Source organism: Haliotis asinina, chromosome 12, assembly GCF_037392515.1.
Source record: "Haliotis asinina isolate JCU_RB_2024 chromosome 12, JCU_Hal_asi_v2, whole genome shotgun sequence".
Lineage (NCBI taxonomy): Eukaryota > Metazoa > Mollusca > Gastropoda > Lepetellida > Haliotidae > Haliotis > Haliotis asinina.
The window spans coordinates 39489442-39504312 of NC_090291.1; the positions used below are offsets into that span (position 1 = coordinate 39489442).

Consider the following 14871-nt stretch of genomic DNA (forward strand, 5'->3'; position numbering starts at 1 on the left):
AAAAATGAAAATACTAAATTTGGGGATTGCATAGTGGTATGCTGAACCGAAAGCAATGGTACTGCTCTTGCTGCAGGATACGCTTTCACCCTCAGACTCAGTTTTGGGAGTCTTCTGGGCAATTGTCTCACTGGTAAAGATAAAACCCTTATGATATATTTAAATACTTTGATAACAAGATTGATGAAGGTTCTGGCACACTGGCAAATGTGAAAGTTAAATGCATGCTTGATTTTGGCATCTTTGTGAAAATTGTGGAAATATTTATTTTTATGAAAGAGCAACTATTCCTTAAATGGCCAGGGCATGCACATACATATACCACTAAAACGTAAGGCATATTTGATTTACAAGATTGATACCATGCAAATGAAGCCTAGGAACAAATGATGATGAAGAGAAATTTAAGGGAAATTTGACATTTTATTCCATTCGATTGGAAATATTTCATCTGTATGGATATATATTATTCTCTTCTCACATGCATTGGTATTGGCTAGTGGTATGCTGGCAAAATGGAATATCCCCTACTTTTTTATGGCATATATGGATGAGAATTAGACAATATATGACATGTTTAGCTAACAGCACTACATCTATGCATTTAACTAAACTAAGTTGAATAAATGATATGAGAATTTGCTTGGAGTAGTTTTTAAATATCTTAACACAAGCTTGTCTTAAACCAAAGGTGTTCTTAAGAGGGTATGTGGACATAAATGACACCAATGGATGGTTAAAAATAATATAACAAACCCAATAGATCTTCATACCAGATTGGCTGCTGACTTCTGATTGGAGCTATGTAAGGCAAATAAACTTTGAGACTGTGATACCCGTACTGCAATACTCATTGCCATATATTGTGTTTGCCTGTGTGTGACACATAGGGATAGTTCAAGCACACAAAGATATGGGTAAAAACTAGTCCTCAGCAATTTGTCATGCGAGATGACTTACAGGATCGGGTGCTCAGACTTGCTGACTTACATTCACACATGTCATCTTATCCCAGTTGCGTACATCGACACTCGTGTTGTTGATCACTGGTTCAGACTCGGACTTTCACTGTTCCCTGTCAGCAAACCAACCAACTGTACAAGCAGATCCTACTATCTACATATTAGGGCAATCGTTTGAAAAGTGTCAGGGTATACTAGAAATACTGTGTACATGTATGATTACACGATGCCATTTAGGAAGTGGTCAAATGCAACACATATCATCTTTGGGATTTCACTTTCTCAGTAAAGTACAAATTCTGGTACTTTTTTGGTTGAGTCCAATCCGGCATTCGAACCCGCACCCTCAGAGTCAGGCACCTAATCGCCAGCACACAAAGTCAGCTGCTTAGCCCGCGAATCCCGGATGGGACTCAACCAAAAATGTACTAGAATTTGTACTTTACTGAGAAAGTGAAATCCCAAATATGACATATGTTGCATTTGATCACTTTCTAAATGGCATCGTGTAATCATAGCTTTCGGACGTGGGAGCCATGCCTATTCACAATTATCAGCGGGATAAATAAAGCATGCAGTCTAGACTACTAGTTGTCCGACTTTCATTAGAAGTTGCAGTGGCTGAGCCTACATGCGGCGTGTACATGTAGACCTTTTCCACTCCTTCAATTGTACTGAAATGAAAACATAGAAAGACAAAAACCTTTTAATCAACCATTTTAACATCTCTGACTATTTATACACCACCATCACAAATACAAAAAACAACAACAACAAAAAAACAACATTATCACAAACGTCTGGGAAATTTTGCATTGCACATTTCAACTATTTACACTAATCATGCTTCATCATTCAAAAGTAATATATTGCCATCAGGTATCACTGAAGTATCTTTATGGAATGACAAACACATATTTTCCATCCTTTTCCTTAATAAGATTCTTCACAGCATCCACCTTGCTAGCGTCCAGGTAGTACAACAAACCTCCCTCGTACTGACCACTGGACAGACGACAGCTCAAGGGCAGCTCTCCGACTCGTGTAAAACCAAAATAATCAGACAATTTCTGCATGACTGTATTATTTCTCACCATGTTTAACAAAAGTCCCAAATAACCAAAATCTCGTGCCAACAAAATTGATAAATAGAGGACCAGGTATCCCAGTTTTCGACGTCGTTCTGAACGTTTGACGATGAGGAAGGCTTCGACGACCACCTGAGTTCGACATGTATGTCCGATACAGTTTCCCACACCTGCTATCAACTCGCCTGTGTCGCGTCTCATGACTGCCAGCTTCTCGCCAGACCCAACTTCAGATCGGAAACCTTCCTCGTTCAGAAATTCATCTATTCCATATCCCTCACCGTGTTGGGCAGCATCCACAATCATTGCATACATCTCTGTCATCTGGGCATCAGTCAGCTGATCAATGATGACGTCTCCACCATCAGGTAGAGTCAGAGTCAGGGGAAGGGGCAGGCTCAAATGTGAGGCAAGATCAGCCATGTCTGAAACTGATATCAGTGATGTTATACTCAAGGGGAAAAATTTGTTTATAGATTCATTTACTGTTTACATCTGCTTACTGCTGCATTTACGATTGTTTACATTCATTTGCTGATGCACTTCAATTGTTTACATATTTACAGCTGCATTCACAGTTGTTTAGAGCTGCATTTAAAGTTGTTTACGGCTGCAATTTAAGTTGTTTACACCTGTGTTTATGATTGCGTTTACAACTCTTTACATCTGAGTTTACATCTGCATTCATAGCTGTTTACATCTGTGTTTTCTTAAACATCAAACCTGTGAACTTAAACCTCTTGGCTGTCGAGAACATTAACCTTTCGGCTACTCTCTGCTTAATGGAGCATAAACATTTTAGCTACCCTAAGCTTCCCTGACCATTACTATTATGGCTACCAACAGCTAAAACAAACACAAACACCTTGGCTAGCCAGAACATAAACACCTTGGCTACCCAGAACATTAACACCTTGGCTAGCCAGAACATTAACACCTTGGCTACCCAGAACAATAAAACCTTGGCTAGCCAGAACATAAACATCTTGGTTAGCGAGAACATTAACACCTTGGCTACCCAGAACATAAACAGAAGATAAACACCTTGGCAGAACATAAGCACCTTGGCAGAACATAAGCACCTTGGCTAATGAGAACATAAACATCTTGGCTACCCAGAACATAAACATCTTGGCTACCCAGAGTAAGAAACATTTGGCTACCCAGAGCATAAACATCTTGGCCAACAAGAACATAAACATCTTGGCTACCCAGAACATAAACACCCTCAGCTTTCTGGGACATAAATATCTTGGCTACACTAGTCATACTACCAGAAAACAAAAGCTAATTCATATTGTAACAACTACTAAAAACGTTATTGGATACAGGTACCCACATACTTCCTACTTGGAAGGTACTCAAAAATTAGACTGGGGAAGGCATAGCCTGCTACAATGGGTTTTCAGCATGACGAGTGCACTCTTTAACCAATAGGCTAACACGCCACCTTATCGAAAGATGAAGACTTAGAAGCCATACAAGATGAGTCCTGATTATAAAGGGTCAATTATCATGATACCCTGGTAATTCTGGAAATAACTGGTCAGTCGATCAACCTCACATGTATCAGTAACTATCAACACCTTTGACGACTAACCCACCTTCATAAAAAATTAAACATCAAATTAAATTTGAGAAAGTATGTTCTTTCTTATGCTTAGGTTTCTTTCAAGGCATCAGCAACAGTATCTTCCCATAAGACAGAACGCTCAAAACAACACCTTTTATGGTTGGCTGCGTAAGGCTTAATTAAACTGAACCTTGATAATAATGGTATATGCCAAGGTAAACAAGACAACATTAGGTTATTAAGCTACAGTTATATTACTTCATGTAATGAATTATGATTTTTAAATTAAGACATATTGCATCAACAAATACATCAAAACATAGTTGCCTGATCAAACTTAATTGTAAATTTTTTATCAAAAACAATAATTCATATACATGTACCTATCAAACATATGAAACCGAGCATCATACTATTTTACATCACATGTATGCCCGTTCACAGATAACATTCATTAGACATAATCGCATGAACAGAAAGTGTCCTTGTATGTCTTTTATGATTACTGAGCACTGGTTATAGATTTGCACATGGTGAGAGATAACCAGCAGTAATGCATAATGATTAGTGGTGGTGTAGAGTTACAGTATACAGGCCTATGAAAAAACATCAATTTACAACTTGTGTATAGTGATATATATATATATATATCACATATAACTAGATACAAAAATGAGGAAAAAACTGACTGAAACACAACACGAAAGTTTCAGCGTCTTTGTTTTGTCAACAATGCTAGCCACTATGAACATCTGGTCAACTCTGATGGACGTAAATGTTCCTTCGGTATAATGCTAGTACAAAATAAACATTTACTCACCACAATATGCAGCAATGTTTAGATAGATCTGACTAATCTTATTTCTAGCTCTACAGATTTTGTCCTCAGAAAACCTAAAGGCAGGAGCAAAATGAAAAAAAAAATAGCAAAAAGAAAGAAGTCACCAGTCAAACAAAAAAACCAAATGAGGTTCCATGTTACCACTTATTGTTTCCATACATCAACTAAACATTAGTTGAGTGAGTTTAGCTTTAACACTGATTTCAAGAATATTTCACTCATATCACATAAAATTTACAGAATTATTTTTTAAGCAGGAAAAATTAATTTATACCATTTTTTTCTTGAAAAAAAAAATGACCAGCAGTTCCTTAAAAAGAGAAATAAAATTGGTCTGGCCTCATGAAGATATTGGTGGAACGTAAGTGTACAGTCTCCAGACTGATACTTAATGCCTTGATAACACAATACTGGTTGACATCAGTGTGTTTAGTCAGCTGTTACTTGAGGGTGTTGGGCTGTAATACCCTTCTCCCTGGGCAATCTGTCTTTCCTCCATTCTTGGTGGTGACAGGCCGGGAAAGCCACATTTTAAAAATGACTATTGCCGGGAAAGCCACATTTCAATTACATGGCTATTGCCGGAAAAGCCATATTTCAATTACATGGCTATTGCCGGGAAAGCCACATTTCAGTTACATGGCTATTGCCGGGAAAGCCACATTTCAATTACATGGCTATTGCCGGGAAAGCCACATTTCAATTACATGGCTATTGCCAGAAAAGTCACATTTCAATTACATGGCTATTGCCGGGAAAGCCACATTTCAGTTACATGGCTATTGCCGGGAAAGCCACATTTCAGTTACATGGCTGTAGCTGGCAAAGCCACATTTCAGTTACATGGCTATTGCCGGGAAAGCCACATTTCAATTACATGGCTGTAGCTGGCAAAGCCACCTTTCAGTTACATGGCTATTGCCGGGAAAGCCACATTTCAATTACATGGCTATTGCCGGGAAAGCCACATTTCAGTTACATGGCTGTAGCTGGCAAAGCCACCTTTCAGTTACATGGCTATTGCCGGGAAAGCCACATTTCAGTTACATGGCTATTGCCGGAAAAGCCACATTTCAGTTACATGGCTATTGCCGGGAAAGCCACATTTCAGTTACATGGCTATTGCCGGGAAAGCCACATTTCAATTACATGGCTATTGCCGGGAAAGCCACATTTCAGTTACATGGCTGTAGCTGGCAAAGCCACATTTCAGTTACATGGCTATTGCCGGAAAAGCCACATTTCAATTACATGGCTGTAGCTGGCAAAGCCACATTTCAGTTACTTGGCTATTGCCGGGAAAGCCACATTTCAGTTACATGGCTATTGCCGGGAAAGCCACATTTCAGTTACATGGCTATTGCCGGGAAAGCCACATTTCAATTACATGGCTGTAGCTGGCAAAGCCACATTTCCAATACGTTAATTAATTAATGGATTACCGTAAATGGTAAAATAGTGTCCCCACTTTCATTGACACTGAGTCAATCTCGTTTGTCTCTAGCACATGTAAGTGAGGTCTTGCACCAGACAAAATGACTCTACCCAGAGTTACAAAATGTTACAAAATGTGTCATCTGGCGGCCATATGAACAATGTTTGAAATCTACGTAGTATACATATCATCTGGCTGTCTGATTTACATACAATTAAAGTGGTGTTAAAAGAAACGAACAATCAACTCTGCATTTACATGTATTTCACAGGTATGTAAATGAAACCATTGTTGTCACTTGGTTTCCAGCATGTGTAACATATGTGAATGTTGTGATTGTATGACATGCATTTCAATACATCTGAAATCTCGTACAACTAGGCTTAAGTTTGTCAAATATTTAGTACATGCGTAAATGGTTGGTAATAGTGAGTGAGTGAGTTTAGTTTTACGCCACACTCAGCAATATTCCAGCTATATGGTGGCGGTCTGTAAATAATCGAGTCTGGACCAGACAACCCAGTGACCAACAACATGAGCATCGATCTGCGCAATTGGGAACCGATGACATGTGTCAACCAAGTCAGCAAGCCTGACCATCCCATCCCATTAGTCGCCTCTTACGACAAGCATAGTCGCCTTTTATGGCAAGCATGGGTTAACCAAACATATTCTACCCCAGGGTTGCTAATAGGTAATAGATTATTACAAGATTGACACTGCTTTAGCATTTATTTCAATGGTTCTGCAATATAACTTTCACATCGGGTTCGTTAGCGCATCCGACTAAGCCATAATGTAGTGAGATGATTAGGAACATATGGTGAAGTGATACCCATGATTGAACACCACTGTTAACGTCCATGCCTTTCTTGACATATGTATACTATAGTACATGATGTCTGTTTAAAAGATTCAAATACTGGATGTATCGGCCAGAGTGATATGTATGGCAGAGTGTGTATGTCTGATGGTGTGTAAGAGGGTGGGGGTGTGGGATGGGGTAGGCCTAGAGTGGGGTGGTGGCGATGTGTCGGTGTTAAGATACTTTTAAACTTTTCTGATCTGTGGGTTATATTCTTTACACTTTCGGTAATAGAAATTTCCTTTACAGTTTAAATAACCGACACTTTGAAATGGGAGGAGGCACTGCTTATGTGCTTATTATTATGTGCCATTACTGTATATAACATACCTATTAGCAGATAATGTGCTAATTATAGAAACAAAATATATTGTTATCTGAATAAAATTATGAGGAAACATGTTTCATTTTGTTAAATACGGTAACAGGTTTGAATCACTAAGCATGTTTTAACAGCATAGCCTAGAGAGCCACATTCGATGTTCATGGAACTGTAACTATTGCCGAGAGAGCCACATCAGTTGGAGCTATCTGTTTCGGAAATGTGGCTTTCCCGGCCTGTAACCCTCTTGGTCTGGGGATGATGTAGCGAGATGAAATACTGAAGGATAAGTCCAGTGTGGTGTTAAGTCCATTCATTTTAGAATGATTTCTCACACTCAGAGGTCCTCAAAAACTGCCTTACATTCCTAGTGTACACACAACACTGGTTCAAAACTTCAACGGAAGAACTTGTTGGATTCTGGTACAACTCTTAATGCTATGAGTTCATCTGAGCCAGTCTCTCATAATACAGAGAGAATGTCTCACATCAACAGTGGGGCCCAGAATCTCAGAATCTCACACTACTTGATGCACGTCTAACAAAACAGAACAATGACAATTTTGGCTCCTCCTCCCCCCCGAAATAATGTCCTACATCATACAAAATGGTTCATATCCATTCTTAATAATTAGTTACTTTCATTAGTCTCTATCCAAAATTGTGTTTGGTACCATCAAATTCTTCTGTCATAAAATGACTTCATTAAATAGCTTTAAAACCTCCATCAATCAAACTCTGACATATCTAACTAATATTCCTGACTGGAAAATACTTAACCATACATTTCAGATATTATGCTTGTCCCTCTGCTGACAAACTGATAATTTATATGATGAATGTCCATCCACCTGATTGTGATCACCTGACAGTTATGTGTAATCGCAAGATTTCATCAAATATGACAATTCTCGGAAGTTGTTATTCCTCAAGGGAAATGAATCAGTTATTTGGTCCTTTGGTACACTGACCCTTCCCCAGTTGGCTTCAAGTTTTCGTTAAACATTTGTCAAATGTATTTTAAGTTTTTCAACTCTAAATGTCCCGGTCATACAACACAAAACTGAGAAGAGAACAACATATCTCATGCAGAGACTGAAACACTAAATTGTCTCAACGCCAAAATAAATCCCACAAAAAACACACATGTATTTGCTACAACCATTTTCACACCCACTAACCAGTGAATATTGCAGTGAGTGAGTTTAGTTTTATCCCACTCAGAAACATTCCAGCCACATGGCAGCGACTTGTAAATAGTTTAGTCTGACCACCTGATCCTATCAGTCGCCTCATAGAACAAGCATGGGCTACTGAAGATCATTTCTAAAGCGGATCTTCATAGGTCTGTGAATTTTGCAAATAGTGTTATGTGGCAGAGACATGTTGACAATTACACATGCTATTGTGAAGGAAAGCACTGAAATCAGATACACAGCTGTCGCCCTTGAAGCTGTTGTTTGTCTATACTTGGGACAATTGCATGCTTTGACCTACTTTTTGCATACATGTTGAAAATGCTATGTACAATATTAATCTCATGCATTGTTCTACACAACATTTAGAATGAAAATGATTCAACATTACAAAGAAAATTTACAGTCATTAAAGCTCTTTCATATATATTTTCATCCTAGCTTAATCCACAAAGTGATCATTTATATAAACAGAATAGCCTTCAAATTCATATCGATTGATTAACAGTGTAAAAAGCCTTAATGGGTAACAGCCTTACTGGGAATACTGAATTATATGGCTTACAGAAGCAAATAAGCTGCCACTTTTTCACAAATAGTATTATTAGTGCTAGAGCTGTGACAATATATCGTAATATCAATAATCGTAATACTTTATCAGACGACAAATATATATTGATACTTTTTTTCGTATCGTGATATGTATCGTTGACTTAAAAATGGATAATTCTCGCTAGAAATTGACACTTTTACTTGGTATCAAAATATGTGATTTTAAAGAAAATAACTAAATACAGAATATCATGATGAGATGATTCATACTGTATCATTCCAACATATCGCGATACATATCGTATCATGAATTTTCTGTATCGTCACACCTCTAATTTGTCCCAGCTTCCATCTTAAATAGAAATCCTCAGTACTGATCGTTACTATTTTCTTAAGGTTGAAAATCAATTTAGGAAAGAATAACCTTTGATTTGGGAAAGATTTTAAGAAAACATACATAAATCATGAAATAATAGAAAATATTTGATCAGAAATGCCCTAGTTAATCAATTAGTTTAATTAGTATAACCATGTCAGTGTAAACTGGTATAAGAAAGAGATTCATCATCTTTCCTTTCAGTACTTTTAAAACTAAGCACAAGAAAAAGAAGACACTATAGGCTATCACAGAATATTGAATGATATTCCATGTACTTGGTAACCATAACATATCTGTTACTAGCAAAGAAATTTGGCCAATGTTGGATTTCAGAAAATCACAAAGGGGCAGTGGGTTAGCCTGGTGGCTTAAGCACCTACTCATCATGGGTTCGATTCCCAACATGGGTACAACGCGTACAACCCATTCCTGGTGTCCCACCACTGTGATATTGCTGGAATATTTCTAGAAGCAGCGTTAAACCGATGATGATGATGATGATGATGATGATGATGATGATGATGATGATGATGATGGTGATGATGATGATGATGATGATGATGGGTGCAGCCATTTTGGATGCTAGTGGGCATAACATTAAATCTGTAACTGTACACATAACTCTTGTGATGTTTAAAGTTTAACTTGATGGTATGGGCACACTTATGTTGACAAAGGTACACCTTTTTGAAAACAATGCAGAATTATTGTGATTATTATTATTATTGAAATCAGATAACTATTTGTCACCAATGGCAAAAACTGAATTAACTAATCATATTATTATTTCAGTAAAAGATGTATGTGTCTAGATATAAAGAGGAAAAATTCATCAATAGTCTCATTTATTAAAATATTGCAAAAACACTGATCCTTGCTGAAACATTTCTGGCCAAAGCAAACATCACACTGAAATTTTCTTTTGTGTCATAGAGTTTAAAGCGTTCTCTCGTAACACAAAAAAACTCTGGTTTGTTTGCTTCGATGGGTACAACGCATGAAGCCCATTTCTGGTGTCCCCTGCAGTGATGTTACAGTAATATTGCTAACAGTGGCATCAAACTACTGAGTGTTCGCTCAACAAGTCTTCTGTATCAATGATCAGATCTGGATGACCTGTTTTACCAAAAGTGAGTGAGTGAGTTTAGTTTTATATTACAGCTGGGACACTGGGAATGGGCTTCACGCATTTTACCCATCTGTGGAATCGAACCTGGGTATTCAGCGTGATGAGTGAATGTGCTTTAATCACTAGGTTCCCCCTGCCTTGAATTTCAGTTTTGAGCTAGCTGAGAACACCCCCTGACTTTGTTCACTTTGGGTGTTTGATGTTCATTTTGAGGTGGATATAAAGGTCAGTATGAAGTGTTTGGTACATCATTCACCATGCCCAATGCTAACGTTCAGATCAAGATGTACCTCATCCTGAAGGGGGACACATATTACTCCATGCTGGTTATGAGTGTACCAAGAACAGTTTCAAATATACTCAAGATATAAAGAGCATACAAACGGCTGCCCCATTTCTTTGAACACCAAGAATCACATCCCTGCCAAGTTCGCTAGATCCCAAAACGACCAGTCAGACCACCATCAAAAGATTCATTGTTACTACAGTACATTTATTTTTTAATTTCTTACACATTAATATTCTTTTAAAATAAAATATTGAGCACATATCTTGATTAACTCATATCCTTATGTGAGGATCAGAGTTCTATTTGAAGTCTGTTATACACTCGAACGTAATTGGCTACAGACACGTCAATTTCTCGCATCGTTACACGCGACTGATTCTGAGCTGAACCAGACCTAAATTATGAATGGTCCCCGAGAGCGAAAGGATGTCCAGCTCTCGCGAGCTGACGATGTTTACAAAATGTAGGACATAAACATTCCGGTGGAACATGCACAAAAGTGCAACATGAACAGGAGAGAATAAATGTTGAACAGTTAGTGAACTGGAACAGTTAGACATTGGCAAAGTTCTGGCTGTTGTTACTGATTGATTCCTTCTCATCATATTATAACATAAATAAACTCTGATGTTTCAACGGACTGAAAGGTTAGTACATGAGGCTTGTCTGATAAAGAATAGGTGTCATTGCAACAGCCATTGAATGATGGACACGTAATAACATATACGTAGGCTCTTAGCGTTCAAAGTTCATTTAATCAGATACACGGAACGTTTAAGATATGCTTGAAGAGGAGATAGACCTGGTTAGTTGAAGGAATCGCACAAACGATTATTTTTCCGTACGGAATAAGAAAATGAATGCTTACACTGCGAAGATTGTCACACCCTGAAACATGTGTTTGTTCCAGCTGACACCATTAACTTTATTAGAGTTATCTCCCTTGGACTAAAGAACCCTCTTCTGGGTCCACGCACGCACGTACGCACGCACACACCACTCTTGTCACCAGCCCCCCGCCCCTCCCCAACCCACACAACATATTTTTGGTTATGCGTCAACTCGTTCACACTTGGGCCTGTTCACAACACAGATTCCCCTTTCAGCTGACTCAGCTGCACACGATATCATCAGCATGCTAATACCGTATTTCCTCGCCCACATTGCATTTCTTCATTGGACTTTCTGCTCCGGACTCTTTCTGTGCTTAGTGTCCTGAGATATTAGGAATTCTATAGTGATTCCTGTTTTTATGTAACACTTATCAAGAGTTCCTTTCCATTTGACCATACTAGCCAAATTTGTTATCCCGAAATCGGGAAACAAACAATTTCTTTCCCATGCGGTTAGCGTTACAATGCGCTGCGCAACACACTTCTCGTTAGTGGCGGGTGACGCGACGCGCTGGATGACGCCACAGCATCTGTAAAACAGGTGCTACCCATCAGAGGGTGGAAGCGCTGTCCATACGAAATGTGGAGTTCCCCGCAACTCCATTTCCTCCTACAAGAAGCGTAGCGTTGCAATATACAAGTGATTAGATACATCAAATAATACTGGTTAATATTTATAGAGCCAGTTGAATGGGTTGGTTTAAAAACATGGACTGGTTATTGTACTAATTTACGCAATAGAACGGAACCCAGTCTGTTTTTGTGTGCTTGAGTGAGTGAGTAAGTTTAGTTTTACGCCGCACTCAGCAATATTCCAGCTATATGGCGGCGGTCTGTAAATAATCGAGTCTGGACCAGACAATCCAGTAATCAACAACATGAGCATCGATCTGCGCAATTGGGAACCGATGACATGTGTCTTACAAGTCAGCGAGCCTGACCACTCGATCCTGTTAGTCGCCTCTTACGACAAGCATAGTCGCCTTTTATGGCACGCATGGGTTGCTGAAGGCCTGTTCTACCCCGGGACATTCACGGGTCTTGTGTGCTTGGCAACAAACGACTGGTAGTGAAGGATATGTGCGACTTTAAGATTTTGTTTCCAGAAACCATAAACATAATTATCAAACTAAAACATATATACTGATGGTAGAGAGTTACGCAACCAAGTATGTACATGATGGTTTCTTCGTAGGCAGTTAGATTTGTACATGTGTTTGCACATCAAAAGATACACGAAAACTTCACTCAAACACACTCAACAGAATGAGACCAGATATCATGCTGCACACGGATAGTGAAATCCGCGAAGGTACTCGCGACTTGCAAAATGCAAGTTTGATGGCACGTCATTACACTGCAAACATGCACTGCCGAAAGAGGCAACTAACTGATACTCTTCTTGAGGGTAGTCCGCCCACTCCACTAGGTAGAGCAAGCCCTTTAATTGAAAAATGTAATTTGGATTAATATTACCCAATCAAAAATTTATGGCAAGTATTAATATATTCATTTAACTCCCATTATAACAGGGGTTCAAAAAGCGCATCGCCCGGGCATCTCATTTTTCATTACGGGCAATCGCATAATGGTATCTTACTTGTCCGTGGGCTACTAGATAATTTCTGCAAATAAACTTGGATTTCATTTCATATCTGTTCAAAACATAGCTATTAAATTTCACAGTATTAATAAGGTAGAGTTCGTTTTCTTTGCTATTTATCACTTCTCAATAAATAGTCCACTAAACATTAACATCAAGTACCCTGTTGATATATTCTTTCATAATTACATCACCATGATTATGTCATAAAAACAGGGCAAATGGAAAATTAGACAGGTCATGATACTTTCTTGAAGGCAATTGCTTTTTGGCAAGTGGCTTTTAATAAACTGTGGACTTTGTGGTCGTGTCAGTTACATTTGAAACCTATCCATGTTGTTATATATAACTGAATAATGAGAATTTCAAACATATTCAAAACGACCCAGTAAACCTCTACACGACATAGGGAATGACTTTGAAGTGAGCAAAATGTATGTATGTATGTATGCTAATCTGTGCAGATAATTAAGAAAATACAATACAGCAACAAATACTGCAGTATGTCTAAATATAGCGCTTTGTCGAACAGAAATATCAAGGAACTTGTTGATTGAAAAAGAGATGAAATGCATCTTTGAAAGCACCTTAAACATTTTTTTGGTCTCTTCTGTTATTATCAAGATATCATAGTATGAACTTACCTGACGAGACTTGCGCTTCCAAATCACTCTCTGTACTGGATAGACTCCAACTAAGACACGAATGCTAACAGATGTGCTCAGGGCAAAGGATTGTTCTTCATGGAGCTGTCTGTAGCTTGTCACTGTTCGCGGTCGAAGTTCCATTTTTAACATAGTTCCATTTTTAACTGATTACACCAATGGCATTCTACGAGCTATTAGAGCTTATGCTTTCAATCCAATTTAAACACACCACAAACAGCTGTTTCATTGCTTTCATTGTCCCAACTGTCATAATGAGGTATTGTACAAGCAATTAATGTTACAGAAATTAGAATCGGGCACGTGTAACTCTAATAGGCTTAGTGATGTTTTCATATCAATCAACCAACCGTTGTTTTCATATCAACCTGATATTTAGAATTGATACATTCTTACTTTCACCATCAAGCATGCTTTGTCAAGAACTAAAGCTAATTATGAGCGCCCGTGGTGTGACACTGCGGGGGGTCATGCAAAGGCTTTTGGTCCAAAGGCGACCCACATGTGTTGTTATCTCTGTAATGAAGGGCATGACAATATTCAGAAGTTAGAACTGAAAGTCCTATGACATTACGAGTAGCATGCACTTGTTTGCACGGTTGGTTGCAGTGTATAAATGTGCATGAAGCGCCAGCTGGGCCATGGCACAAATATTTAGACATGGGGTGGTCAGGCTCGTTGACATGTCATCGGTTCCAAATTGCGCAGATCGATGCTCATGCTGTTGATCACTTTATTGTCTGGTCCAGACTCGATAATTTACAGACCGCCTCCATATAGCTGGACTATTGCTGAGTGCGGCATAAAGCTAGACTGTTGTGATGATGTTTAAAGAATTGGTTGATAGACATCCAGAATTATCGGGTTGCTTGACTTTCTACCATTAGTATATTATTCCGAAACTACAACAATCATGAGCAAAACATTCTTCATCACAACAACAAACACCTCTAGAATAACGGTTGATGACATGGCGGTTAAAAACTACAAATTGTCAACTCCCTGGACAGTAAAATCACAACGCATTGGGCAGTCTTTTAATTTGCTACATGTGACCAACTCCATGTAAAATGTACAGT

At 38.5% G+C, this 14871-nt stretch overlaps 1 long non-coding RNA gene across 1 annotated transcript; it reads right to left on the reverse strand.

Moving 5' to 3' along the window:
• Positions 1-1655: 1655 nt before the first annotated feature.
• On the reverse strand, positions 1656-11566 carry LOC137258800 (uncharacterized). The gene is made up of 2 exons (XR_010954644.1): positions 11500-11566; positions 1656-2481 (listed from the first exon to the last, which is right to left on the reverse strand). It is a non-coding gene; the product is annotated as an uncharacterized lncRNA (long non-coding RNA).
• Between the last annotated feature and the right edge of the window lie 3305 nt (positions 11567-14871).